This window comes from Falco biarmicus, chromosome 11, assembly GCF_023638135.1.
Source record: "Falco biarmicus isolate bFalBia1 chromosome 11, bFalBia1.pri, whole genome shotgun sequence".
Lineage (NCBI taxonomy): Eukaryota > Metazoa > Chordata > Aves > Falconiformes > Falconidae > Falco > Falco biarmicus.
In genome coordinates this window covers 19,408,625-19,423,829 of record NC_079298.1, presented here as the reverse complement: position 1 = coordinate 19,423,829, position 15,205 = coordinate 19,408,625, and positions in this window count along the sequence as shown.

Genomic DNA, 15,205 nt, shown 5'->3' with positions numbered 1-15,205 from the left:
AAATGTCACTTTTTATTTGAACTGAGCTTTCAGAAGCAAAGTAAATCTTCTGATGTTACTCTTCAGCCAGGGAGATTAGACCCTCTTCCCCCTCCAAAAAACCCCGAAAGAAATAAAAAGCTAAGAAATGCTTTTTTTTGTCAATCTGCTTCATTAGCATAGAAGCAGGATTTTTAGAGCTGCATTAGAACTTCTCTACATTCTGCCCATAAAGGCAAACAGGCTCAAATCTAATGAGAAAGTTTGCAAGGAACATCATTTGCTGGTTCTTGCAGTGTGTAAGGAAGGTTAGACAAAGCACAACATTTCCTTTGCTAGGGATGCTTTGACCACTTAAAGTAAATGGACTCGGAAATTTGCCTAGTGTGCCTGAGAAGGGTCCATCAAATGCTAAAATGCAGAATATTTGTATCAAAAGCATCTAAAGAAAACACAAGCTTTTGAATTTGTGTGGTTTTCCTTAAGTTACTAACTGTTACGGCTCAACCCCATTACTCTGAAACAAATTTGCTGTCAGGTTTAAGAGGTACAAGATACGCGAAAAGACAAAGCTGATACAAGCAGCCTGCTGATACATTATGTTATCAAACCCCTGTGTTTCAGAACACCAGCTTCCCTCCCAAGTGCACGCTCATAAAAAGTCTAAGCAGCGGGTAGCTGGAGAATATTTTCAGCAATTTTTTTTCCTTATCACTTGTCATAAAGCATGGACAGAAGGAAACACATTATGAAATTACCTAGTGAGCTCAGACAGGAGACAAACTGCAGAAGCAGTCAGGAGTATTCTTACATTTACTGATTTAAATACAAACAATGGCACCAGGTGAACACAGACTATCTCAAAGAGTACTTGATTTACCCGTTACATTTTTAAATGGATTCCTGATGCTGAATGAGGCCTATCAGTTTTGTTGCTGTCCAAGAAGCAAGGTATCCAGCTATGCATTTCAGTTGCACCTTTGTACACTGAAAGCCTTACATACAGCAGCACGCTTGTGTCCACTGACACACAAGTTAAACAGAGCTCCTAAACACTGAGAAATGGAATACAAAAATTAAGTACTTCCCACTGCTATGCTACCAAAAATCAAGAGTTGACCATGATGTACCTTTGCATCGAGCAAGCACTTGTTTTAAATCATAGTACATTTTGTCTGCGCTCTGGTGGTGCTATCAAGCATATTTGTTTCAAAACACTTGCAGGAATGCAGTGGCCCCACGTGACCTAGCCAGCCTTATGCATAAGCTTCAAGTAGGCAGTGGTGACATACGTATACCCTCATATGGGTATTCCTACCAGTAATTGTTTTCCCTGAAAATTCACACCACACACACCTACATTCTACAAGGGCCCAGTACAAAGCTGTATTAATGACATATTAATTGTGCATCTTTTGGAAGTTTCTAGCAATATTAGTATTTTATCCCAAAAGCCTTCAGAGGCCATATATGCCTCATGAAGTTCAAACATTTTGTAGAAAGGGAATTGATCCTAGTGCATAGGAGTTCAGTTAGAGCTGCAGATACTTGCCAGGATGAGCACTTCGGTGGTTGTGGTAAGTTTGGGTAGGTCTGTACCACATCAAAGAGAGTTAATGGCACATGTGGTGTCTTGGGACATCACAGTGCAACTAGCTTCAAAAAAAAAAAAATAAGACAAACCGGTATGAGTATCATTACAAGCTACAAATACTGAGGGGATCTTAGAGTATATACCACAGCTGCCAAGCCCACAGAACACAAGCTTAAATGGCATCTTTGCTACAGCACGCTGCAGTTGTGCCTGCAGTGCTGCTGCTTGGTTTCCCTGAGGGTTACCTGTTCACTGCTTTCAGATTGAGATTAAGCTCAGGTCGTTTGACTTTACATAAATTTACATCCTTATCCATTACTGGAATACAAAGATACCCTTTGCTCTGAACCTCTACCAAAAGTGACAGCAAGTAAAAGAATGTATTAGAATGGAGCGGAGGGGAAAACAATTTCACATTTTCATAGGAACACTTAACAGTGTTTTATATTTAGTAGGAACAAGGGCATGAACCAAAGGCAGAAGGGTAGTAATAATTAAGTAGTAATTTGAGTAAGAATAAAGTTGTTTAGTAAAAAATCAATGGATACTACAAAGCTACGAAACAACATAGTATTTTCTCATAAATAATTCAGGGTTTTGATCTCGTAACAGCAAAGATTTGTACACAAAATAGAGCACCTTAATTTCTTGCTTTAAAAACCCTGCTTAATTTACTGCTATATTAATTGCATAGGCTTTCAACAATTTAGTCTTCTATAGAGAGGTAGTTTTATGTTCATGTGCCATGCAAAATGCATCACCAAAAAAAAAAGAGTTAACAATCAAACCAGCAGAATCAAACTGCAGAGACCGAGATACTTCTACTTTGTCTTATTTTTAAGTGCTTGATTTACTCAGCAGCAGTAGGAAAGCAACCACTCTCATGAGTCAAGAGAGCGTCTTAGTTCTCAGTATTCTTCCCAAGATTTTACTGTGGTGAAATCCCACTGTAAGTCGTGCTGAATGGAATGGGAAGGAGTAAACCAGTCTTATTGTAAATCCACAAATTCATCTAAGAATATACTTCCTAGTTTCTTTGTAACGGAAAGCCTCAGAGGAGGCTGTGTGAGCATTTGATATATCGGAGCACCTAGGTAATGGATTTACAGCGTAGAAGTTTTTAACATTTGCAAAATTATTCACTAAAGCAGTTCCACACCCTGACCTTCTCTGACAGCACTACAGTACAGTACGTATCCTGGAGCAGGGAATACATCTCCTTGGGGTTAAGTGCATCAAGCACAAAAGAAACCATTTCCAAAGTCACCAGCAAAGGCTGCATTTGTGGGTGAGGACAGAGGGAAGAGACATTCCACAGCACTCTTGTACCTACCAGGTAGATGGGGCCCAAGCAGATGCTTGGTTAGGAAAGGCATAAAAGAATACTTCATAATTTCTTTTAGAAAGCCATGTTGGGAAGGTAATCTAGATGGTATGTCTCAGTAACTAGAAAAATGGTTCCACAGGACAGGTAATAGCTGCAGAACCTGCATGCCAGGGCGCAACCACTATTTGGTTGCACAAACAAGAAGGAAGTGGGAAGACATTGGGACTGCACAGGTTCGTAGCTTATAGCAGCATGACAGTCTCTTGCCAGGTAACCTGAATCGGTCTCCAAAAAACATTGGGAATATGGATGGGTAAAACCTCAGCAAAAGAGAACCTCAGTGGTACCTAAATGTGGAAGACCTCTGGCCTTTGCTTTCTGGTATATAATCTTGAAGGTCAGCTCAAAATCTTTCCATAAAAGTACTTCTAGATGTGTCCCTCAATAATTTTAATACCATGAAGTTTTTTATCCTGAAAAGATACTGGAAGATGTTCTCTTGACAATGATCTTTCGAGTTTGGATTTAGTTTGGTTAGCTAGGAGTCCTTCTGACTCCCCCCAGGATTAAAGTGAGACTGGTAGGAAAAGCACATCATTTAGTATTTGCTCTTGTGTGCTTGGGACAAAACTATGATTAGGAGGGCAAGTCACATTTTGGTATAGTCTAATTCTCTTTAACCCAGTATTGTCTTCATGTAGTTATTTCAGCAGAACAGTGGCTCAAAAAGCATTCCTCCTCTTAAATATGGGCAGAGAAAAGTTTCTACTTTCTTCTATTGTAGGATGTAATTTTAAGGAAGGATGTCTATCAAACCTGTCTCTAGGCCACAGTTCCTGACTGGGCTAGAAATTCCATGGACAAACACAGATTTTTTGTGCATGAGGATAAGCAGAGAACAGGATAGTTAAGATAATTATTTACTCTGCCTTTTCCCCCTGCCCTCAATGACTTGATTTCTCCAACATTACTCGACGTTTTGGGCCAAATGACCCAGTTTCTGGAAAGCACTCATCTTCAATAAGGAGAGGTCTTCAGAACAGGCGGACGCGTCTTTACCAGTAGGTTTAGGTGGCTCATGGTGAAACACCTCAGGGCCTCTGCACCTAGTGCAGCCAGGCTCCAGCCTGTGGAGTTTCCAGTCAGACTGTATGACTCTTAGTGCTGCCAGCTTGTTTTTCCCCTCCCAGATACGACAGAGCAGAGCTGTAACAAAGCAACAAACCGCAGCGTCCCTCCACTCCCAGCAGTGAGGAAACACCCGTGTTCACGCTCCAGCATTAGTCAGCCACACATGCCCCAAACTAAGCAGCTGTGTCTGCAGAGTGGAGTCTTGCTGAAGCTTTTATCAGATTATGTGCATCAGTCACAGAGTATCTAGTTTTATGACTTGTCACTTCTGGACTCTGCCGCCCCCAAGGCCACACCAGCCCTGGCAGCGCGGCCAGGCTCTCCCCGGCGCAGGGTGCCCAGCCTCCCCGCGGGAGGTCACCGCATGCCCCCAGTCCCCCAGGGGAACGGCTGGGTGCCACCTTCGACGGTGCCGGAAGGTTGCTGAAGGGACTGTGACAAAGCAGATCCACAACCTGATTTTCCACGTTGTGTGGAGCAGGCAGCGGTGTCGCTGGCTGTGGGACAGCCTCCCCGTGACCTCCTGCCTCGGCCTGGACCCCGGCTGTCTGCAGCGGCTCCCTCTGGAGCCTGTGCTGGCACCCAGTTCCTGTCACACCAGAGACTACAAACAATTGGAACAGCAAATCCAGAGAAACTAAATCAAAGCAGAACTTCTACTTCTTAATCCTGGCTGCAAAGATTTGGGATTTCTGAAAGAAAAACACAGCAGCTGTCACGGGCCCTCAAACAGATCTGCCAGGCCAAGAAATAAGCCTTACAGATCATTTCTGCATCGCTGGAACAAAAGGCAGATCCTGCCATCAGGCAAAGCACATATTGCCGTGAAACAAATATTAGGGGACATCTGACACCCACACGAGGAGGTGTGTGTATCCTTAAAGGCAGAGCGACACTTCTACCGTTGCCCTCCAGCCAGCGCGGCCCCTGCAGGCTGCCGGGCGCCATCTTGGCTGCCCTCGCCCTGCCCACAGTGCTGGGCGCCACAGAGGGGCCGGTCTGCACAGGGCTGGGGGTGGTGGTCAGCGCCAGGCTGACAGCGACGTGCTTTCCTGAGGTGATCTGAGAGACAGAATCATGCAAGGAAGTGGGTGTTAAGAGTTGGCTTTTCTTACTTCTTTTAAATAAAAGGTAAGTCTAAAGGGACATTCAGTTTGCTTGCCCTATGCTTCAGAGCTGTGTGTAGCTTTGGCCTCCCCAGCTCATCCTTTTCCTAGTTTACAGATTCTTCACCACGAAACTATTTTATTTATCATCGTTTATCATTGTAACAGCTGGGGATTGCCATAAATTATTTCTGTGAAAGTGAAACTCACCCCTTAGCCCAGTATGAGCATTGCTGCTGTTCACCACTCATGCACGTACAAGCACTGGGAAGCCACAAAATTTAATCATACTAGGAGCATTGGTTCCCCTATTTCTCACGTTTTCTGGGACTGGATCCCAGCCAGCTCCTGCTCAGGATGGGAGTGTGGTGACAAGGACCAAACATGGCAAAACACGGGCTGCCACCTGCTGCTTATTAGGCACAGGCAGTGCCATGGCTCTGCCAGTGCTCTGCCCCTTACGGGTTTTGTGAGCTGGAGTTTGTTTGGTTTTAAGTTAGACATAGTTGTACCCCTCCTCCTTTTTAGCAGGTAATTGTTTCTGTAAACTGTACTCACAAGGATCATCATTTACACACTGTGAATATGTATTCAGGAAGAAATTTTACCTCAGTTTAATTTTGCATCTTTGATTACAAAATCACAAGGACAGCATTGCTTCACCATCAATTTACCCCAGCTGAGAATTAACAGTGTAAACCAGGGATGGAGAAAAGGGTCATTTGGACAACAAAGATCATGCATGCATGAAAGATATGTCTGCATTGGAGCAGCATGACTACAGACGTCTTTCATGGGATACTTGTAATTACAGCGTTGGTGTACAAACTCTATTGAAACAGGCTACTGAAACAGCGACTGAAAACCCCTCTGCATTAACTGAAAAACCCTGCGGCAGAGTCAACAGTTTTCATGTGATCTAATGTTCACCATCCAGGTAAGAATTGCTGTCATTAGCAGATAAATTCTATATGTAGAAAGGCACATATGTCTATGGCCCTGCAGTGAAGTATGTGAGCAACATGTAGCCTATTACCAGCCTCCTCTTGTTCAGATACTGAGCAACACCCAGAAACCTCACCCCTATGGACAAAGAGCCTTCCAAAGGGCAGAGCCTGCCAGCATACTTCTAATGGGTCTTCTGTTGACATAGGAGCACAGTATGAAGATGCTGTCATTTTAAATGGGTTTTAAAGTGAGTTACTTATGGTCATTGTCCCCATGAAGGGAGGCTGTTTGCTTATGTTTTGAATTCCAGTGCTTGTGAGAAAAGCAGAAGTTGTGGTCTTGCTTAAAGCAGTATCATTTCAAGAATTAGTTAAAAAATTCAGGTAAAAACCTTCATCCAAGCTCAGAAAGCTGTGAGACTTTCTGAAGAGAGTTTTCACTACTCTTTTGTGTCACTGACCACCTCTGTCTACATTAGCATGTCACAGGGGTAAAGAATTAGAGAGCAAAAGAGCTGGTGCTGAGAAGGCATTACATGATAGCACGTTCCAGGTGTGCTCCTAGGAAACATCTCCCACTTTCATTTCATATTAAAGGAATCCAGACCGCATACTCTACGACTACAATGACATAAACCAAAGCACACTAAGCAAGGACAGCAGAGGTTCACATCAAAAGCACACACCCATTGTGAATCAAAACACTAATGCAGACAAGCAAATTATGTCCCTTCCCAACTCCACAGTCCAAGTCTCCCTTCCTCTCAGCACAGCCACTTGACAAAGAACAGCACCTAATCCCTGCAGATACACATTTAAGGATGGACACCACTGTCACCATTGTTCATGATCCAACTGTGTGGTTTTACAAATTGTATTTAGCACATTTGTTACACTGCTATTTGCTGCAGAACTGACAGGATGACAAACAACTACAGTAATCACCGAGACAGAATCAGCATTTGGCAGCAGTGCCACAGAGTGGGCTAAAATAACACGCTGCTTTCCACATTTCTTCCAAATGGTTACTGCTGCAAAGTAGCATTTAATTCCATCCAGCAAAGACCTTACAAATATACATAATCTGAATGTACAAACTATTCCACTCACATAAGCACATTTAAAAGGTTTGCTGGACTTACAGAGACATCAGCAGATTTTTAAACTAAAGCAAATAAAGGTTAGCTGCAAAATATGCAGGATTTCGCATGAGCTGAGAGCAGTTCAGTGGATCACAGAAACCAATGCCACTGGCTCTGGTCCTCTATGATCAGAGAACCAGTAGCCTACAGGGGCTGTTGGGACAAAAAATGTCTGGAAATGTCCAATCTAGGAAGAGCCACCTCTATAAAAGCCTGACATACATAGTGATCAAAGTCTCCAGAAGAATTAAAAAGCTACCTGCATGCCCACTCAATATTCATCTGGCACCAAAACTTAAACACTGCTCCCGTCAAACTCTACAATGCTTTAAAGACGCACAGCTACCAGTCTAGCCCATCACACCTATCCATGAACTGACATTCAGCCAGACTCCCCTCATCTCTAATTTTAACTGGTTCCCTTATTTATTCCATCAGCCATTCCATGCCAAATATAGCTGAACACTATTTATCCTTAGGCATGTCTTTAAATTAAAAAAAAGAAAAAAAAGATAAGTGTGTGATCTACAGGCTTTTTACAGCATTAACACAATTACCAAAAAGCTCTATGTTCCTCCCTTGTTGCCACAGATTTCTCCAAAACTCTCAGCCTATTAGCAAACACATGCTACCTAATGACCCCAAACTGGATTGCAACTGGAACCACAGGGTTTCCACTGCACACTGACAGGAGTTTGGATTTTGGTTTTCTAATCATTCATTTCTCACCGTCCATAGCCCTACAACCCCTTACCTTCTTGCTCACAATAATGGCAGGGTTTGAGCATGTCTGGAGGGAGGAAGAATCTGCACTTCCAAGAACCCATTTCCTGCGGCACAAATGGTGCAGAGAAACTTCAGACTCCTGTGGTACAGCAGTGGAGCATGTCTGGTGGAGGCAGGACTTGCCTTTTGGTTCCTGTCATTCACAGCCGCAAACTCAAGTGCTACAAGCTGTGTGAGCTCAGTCAAGTGCAACTTGGAAAAGCCTTAGGGTAGTCATGGTAACTTGTAGATCTTCACCTGATGCACTAGAGTCACTGTATACGGCTTTTGAGAGAAATACTCTTGTCTTTAGAAGTATCTTGACATTAAAATCTACAGATCTAAAAAACACTAGAAATATCTGAAATGGCAGGGAAAAAAAATCCTTATGAAGTTGACACCAGCAGTTATTCTATTAGAACAGGGCAAATAAGTCTGTTCTGATGCAGGTTGGACCCGGTCTCCTACTGTATTCCCCAAGTGGCTGCCAGACCTTCTCACAACTGGTGCTGAACAATTTTTTTATTATTTTTTTTAAACAGGTTGTCCAAGAACCAAAACATCAGAGCACAATTAAAGTTTGAGAAAATTAAAAAATTATGAAGTAACATTAAAGTATGCTTTCAGGACAACAAGTGAGATGGAAAAAAACACTTCAGAGAGAATTCTCTCTTTCTATTAATACAAAACATGAGCACAGACCTCAAGAGGTCATCTCTGCCAACAGGAGGATATGACTAAGGCACAAACCATCAGGAAACAGTAGGCTCAACCACTGTATCACTAAGACAACACAGATGAATCACCCCCAATTTCTGTGCTGCAGTTTCTCCCAGGTAAAGAGACAATGACACACGACGTTTATAATCAGCAATATGGAGGCATTACACTGAAAACAATGAATAGTTTCTCTGCAGGGGAACAGGATTAGAAACTCACCTAGATGGTTAATATTCCCAATGGAGAAATACCAACGCTGTTTCCACTGGATGGCATGTAAAGGTTAATGTAGGAAATGTGAAATTAAGCCTTGGTGGCATTCACCTTTCCTTTTCCAAAGATGCATAAAACATAACTCCTTAAATCTCAAAAAAGGGGATTTCAACATTTCAAAACCAAAACTTGTAACATACAAAAACCTCCTATTTGTGAGACTCCTGATGTATATCAATATCACTGTCGAGTATCTAGAACTAAAAGCAATTTAACTCAGAGAAGTAAAACTGGAAGATTATTTCTGGTTTCAAATGTTTCTTCTTTTGAAGAAGTGATTTCCTAGCTCATTATTCCAATTCCAGTACTTTTGCTTCTGCCTATAACTGTGTAAAGACATTTTAAAGCTCTAATTCATTTTGCAATTCTAAATAGCTTCCCTTAATCGCTCATGTCAAACACCTATTTTACGTTTTTTAAAAATTTATAAAACAATTCTGTGCTGTCAGGAGGAAAAAATTTCTTAGCATTCAAATTATTAACTGCATGCAAGCTCCCCATGCAAATGTGTTTCCTATCGTTCACTTCTGGCAGGAAACTATTTATAAAAGGTATAAAATTCATACAGTAATGTCTTGTTTGCGTTCATGGTACATTTTCTTGCCATTCCTCAGCTAAGGTACAGAATTAATCAAGTACAGAATTCATCAGTTTCGAGGGGCTTCTCACTGCCAGATGCCATGCTGAATGCTCCATGTCACTGAACAATAGCAAGGGCAGTAGCACAGAAGACAACTGAGGTTGCGTCTGTCAGCTTGACTGATGTCTTTGCATTTTCACCAAACACAAATTCGCATAGCTAAGAGAAGCTAACAAGCTTGCAATGTACTGCCTTGTACTGCCATTAATAGCTGTGTGATTAATTGGTTACAGCCCGTTATATTAGAACATACCCGGCTAGGAATTCTACTTTTTTTTTTTAAAAAAAAAAAAAAAAAAAAGGGAAATTAATCAGGATTGGGCTGCAGGCCAGGTTTAGCAAGGATTTTCAGCAATTCATAAATTCTTAAAATGAAAGAAATGGAGGAAAAAAATGGTTTCAAGAAGGTCTGAGATACAGGGGTTCAGCTCAAGTCTCACAGGACTCAGTAGACTTTCACCCTAAATAAAATACATTTGGCAATCCATGGAAAATAAGGCAGCCTAATTCCGCAGTCCTTGTTCCCATGTTGTAACCATAGTGCCAGGAAGGCAATGACTAACTTCCCATGACCTCATATAGGGACAAACATCATCTACTAACTCTTACCGGAGTTTTTGTTAAACAAGATTCCAGGACTTAGTTTATTTATGACTGATGGGGGTTTTGATAACCCTGTTCACTTTCCCAGAAGTACTTACTTCAGACCAGATGACTACCTGACCCTCTGAAAGATGAGCTTTGAGTTGGGATAAGGGAAGCCACATATTATCATCAACTACTGATTAGACATTTAAACATAAAGTCCTTTTGCTCTAACTTTAATATGGAGTTGCATGACTAGGTGGAGACACTGAAGATGGATTAAAAGGTACCAGGTTGCACTGCAGAACTTTACAGGGCTTCACTACCTTCCACTGACAATTTCAGCCTCCATTTTGGGGGATCTGAGAGTCCGTTTCCTTTTACACTCAAGTATTTTGTGCTGGATACAAATGGGAATATTTTTGTCTGTTCCTTCCAGGTGGAAGCATAAAAGTTACTAACAGGACTCCTGCCAGAAATTTGAGTCAAGGAAGTAATATGATGTCTTTTGAATGGAGAACATTTGTTTCATAAGACTTTCATATTTGCGGGTTGTGACAAGTGCCTTTCTCTGTACAACACTGAAATGACAAATTCTTGGGGCTTTTAAAATGAAAACAAAGGAAGAGGCAGTCTGTCACTGTTCTCATACAATTCCACTGTACTGCTGTACCTAGCTTGAACCCCAGACCAATGATCTGTTTCATAATGTCAGTTTTTAAGCCCTCACAGCTTTTAAAGGCACAGTTCAGCTATTCCAATCGATTCCAATCGTATTATGTGAACACTAGTATTAAAATACAGTCAATACATACTTTTGATTCTGAAATCCCAGTCAAGGTGTTTACACAGTACAAACACAGCCAGCATAAGTTCTAACAAGTTTTATATTTGTTCTTATGTTTCCCAAATTGCAGTATGTTCTTGGTATCTTCTATCATACAGAAAGCCCATGCCAGCTCCTTGTAAAATCGGGAGTACTCACATCTTTACTGTACAAAATACAGATGAGGCCAATCCTGCCCAGCTGACTTTCCTAAGTCATCATACATAAATCCCATGCTACATGCATGAGTAAAGATCAGGCCTACCACAGCTGACAGGAGTCCTTTGATGTACAGCAAAGGCATTCCTAAATACAGTTTTCTTCTAGGTTTGACCTACAGATCTGTATGGATACAGGAGACTATATTCTGCACTAGAGGAACTTTTTTTTCTATACACCATGAGGAAGAAATTTATCATTCACGTATCTTGCTGATTGGTGCATGTGCCCCCTGTCCTTCACTGCTCTAAAACAAAATGCACAGACTGTACTTAAGCTTTCCTCCAGTACTGCAGTCTTTAGGAATTACCAATTCCTGCCTTCTTGAGCTGCTTATTTACTTCTAAATACTTGAGTTTGTTTTAGGGGGGGGTGTGGGGGGGGGGGGTGGGTCTGAAAGCCTTGATAGCCTGTTTCATAGCAAGACTCAGACCTGAGAGTAAGCTAAGAAAGAAGGACAAACAAAGCAAACTATAAATTTCAGGCATCTCTACATTCAGTACCACCAGATACAGAGAAAAACAGCAGAATTATTCTAAGATAGATGACATAGTGTGGCCAGACAGATTCCTAGAAACCCAGACTTTGGGCACCACTAATCTAAAAATACAACACTAATTTGGTTCTGTTCAATATTACATCTTAAATGTATCTTCCAGTGATTACTGGCATTATGCTACGAAGGTTGTATACAAAGGAGACTTCTTGTCACAGTAAATCTTAAATTTTAGCATGGACATCTTAATACTTAAAGGTATAATGACTTCTGAAGAAAGAGCAAAACCATTATGAAGCAACCCATACTCCCAGCAGATTCTGCTAGTGTACCTTGCATTTAATAGTACCATGTAATTACCAGTACTTGTTGGAGTCAGCATATACTCTCAAATGCCTGTGCTTGAAAGGGAGCATCATTATAATGTGTGTGTTGTTGCCAAATCTAAAAGCCAGATGGACAGACTGCTGACAGCAGAAACTCGTTGCTGGAACCAAGCAATCATGACCATAATCTTCTGGGAAAAAGCAGCTACATACATTGTACTTCTGATGCTTATTTTGTGGCATGACTGACTGAGACAATAGTAAAAAGCATTGTCATGGGATATTAAAATTACAATTGGTGTTAAAAGCAGCTCTATGGATGCAGACGGAAAACACACAATTCACAGAATGAACTTTAACGAAGCTGCTTGGTGGAAAGCATTCTTTTAAGAGGAGGCTGAAAAGGCCAGATGTAATATATGAAAAGCCACATTCTACACAGATACATGGAAGTTGCATATAGTAAATCAAGTTTTTGTGTTGCTAATTATTTTGAAGCACTATAGAGGCAAACTAACTAATTTTCCATATATTATCACACCTAGGCTCCTAGAATACACCTCAGGTCATTCCTGTACAATCTTCCATAAAGAACCAAGTTGAGATTTAAGAGGCCCTTATTCAGTGCTAATAATCAAACACTCATGAAATAACTGATTTCTATTTAATATCATTTAATATATTGATGTCTTATAATTAATTCCCAGATTAAACTCTGAATGTATTCTTGATAGCAGAACTAAAACAGTTTTAATATTACCTCTTCCCTTGGCCAGATCTAAAAGTGAAACTGTCATGTATATTTCTTCTACTGAGAACAATACAGCAAACTGCAATTACGAAACTGCATCCTGTGGCCAAACTTAGGGTCCAGCTGCACAGCTACCTACATCCAAAAAATTAAATCTAAAATTACCATGTGTAAATATTTAATCTGAATCACTCTTATTCTGCCAACATCTTGTTCCAGAATATACCTATACTTTTTCAGTGGTTACTTACTATAAGCCATATACTAAGCATATATATAAACTCCGGTTATGTGCATGGTTTTGTCAAAATATCTTTAGGTTTCATGTTTGGACATTTCCTTTTTTGCTTCTCTTCCCCCAAAACATCACAACCATCTTTTGGAAGCTTCTGTTGGACATGTACTTGCTGGTCATCGCCTAAGCAGCTTGTAAGTAACTCTCTCACGTTCTGTTTTGGCAGAGTACCTATGGTTATTAAACTTCATATTTTTCAAATTTTCATATTACTGCTTTAGTCTACTGCTACAGTATCTGCATTGTAGCAAGACAGTACTCTCCTTAGTGTTCCTTAAAGGTATGGGATATCCTGACAAATAAAACATACAGGCTTTATTGTATCCTTTCTTGCAACTTCTATAATGTACAGTTTATTGAATGTTATAGAGGTACCTGAGCTAGTGACACTTGTAAGAATTAATATGGCAGCATACTAATTCATACCCTGTATATGAGATCCAGAGATGCTAGCTCCAGTCCTAGAGGTAGTAAAGCTGTAATAACAGCATTGTTTGTGAGCTAATTATGCTTGCATTTCAGAACACTAATTAGTTTGGGCACAGCTCTATGCTAAGTTTGATAAACTTTGCACATTCATGTACTTCATGGATATATTTCTTTCCTTCCTCTACCTTCCCACACACATTTGCCTGAATTAAGATACGTATACTGATGGTTTCATAGCCAAAATTTCCATATGGTAGAGAATTCTGCTCCAAGATACAACACTACTCTAGAAAGAAACAGAAGCTATAGAACAATTAAAAAAATCTCATGGTTTGCAAAAAGTCCAAAACAGGATTTCTGTTAAGAATCAGTAGGAGTTACTTTTCAATCTTAGACTAAGAAAGTATTAAAACCAGCAATTATGGTAGAAACTATTTAAAGCTAGTATTTGGTTTTCTAAAAGCATTCATTTACTCACACTAACGATGCCATATATTATCCCATCTGCCACAAAAGCTGATAATCTTTGACAAAAACTAACTCGGGTTTGTTTCAGAGTATACGTGGGATGGCCATTCTGGTTGAAATGGTCCAAAATCATAGCATTAACTAGAAAAATAAAGTAAAATGCCAGTAAATAAAGAAAAAAAAAAAGGTATACGCTGAGCATCAATGAAAGTATTTATCCCCCCATGCACACATCCTTAGGTATCAATTCAGATGCACTTTTCTTGCCAAACCAGTTATTAAGTATAAGATAATGCGTATTCTGCACCTTTTTCCATGCTTGAAATCTGATTTCCCAGATGCCTGGAACTTTCATATAATGCTTTTCTGGCCTGGTTTACCTTTTTTCCTTTCTTTCAACCAATAAAGCTTGTTCTAAGAAAACAGGGAATTAACTGAAGAAATGAGACCCCCAAAGCCAACTTCCATTCTTTCCTATTTGTTACAAAAATCACTGAGTCAGAAAACAAAACCAAGTAAGTCCAGTCAACTTTTCTTTGTAAGTTCTCTACAATATCACACTTAAAGAGGTTGTTTTGGGACCACTTGCAATAAAATTCTATCCAATTTAATACTAGTGTTAAACAAGCACTTTTCTACCAGCTTCCCCTCCCAATGGTACAACAGAGAACCTCAAGATAGATGAGTTCAAGAAAACAGGAACAACTTTGTTTAGTTCAGAGGAAAATTATTTTTGGTTTGAAATTAAACAGAAACAGGGAGACCTGAGAACATGGATTTGCACTTTTGTTAGACTAAGGGGTCAACTGCGGTTTCTCTTGCACATAGCTTAAGCTGCTGATGTAAAACAAGGAGTAATTTTGCTGCCAAACGTTACCTTCACATACTTGTACTAACATTTCACTAAACCCCCACCATCTTTTTAAATGCTGCTCTATAACATTTTATTGCATTTAAATAGAAGCAAATGGTCCAGCATAGCAGAGAGTAAAGTGTATTTTTTTAATTGTTTTATATGTGTATTCTTGAATATTCTATAAATTAAGTCAAATAAGTAATACTGATTTGAATGTAAACACAACATTTGATGTCAGTTCACATTGGAGAAGAATGAATAAGACCATCACTGTGGTTAAAGTGTTCAGTCTTTTTTCCTTCTAAACCGTAGGACTTCATCTTCCTATTA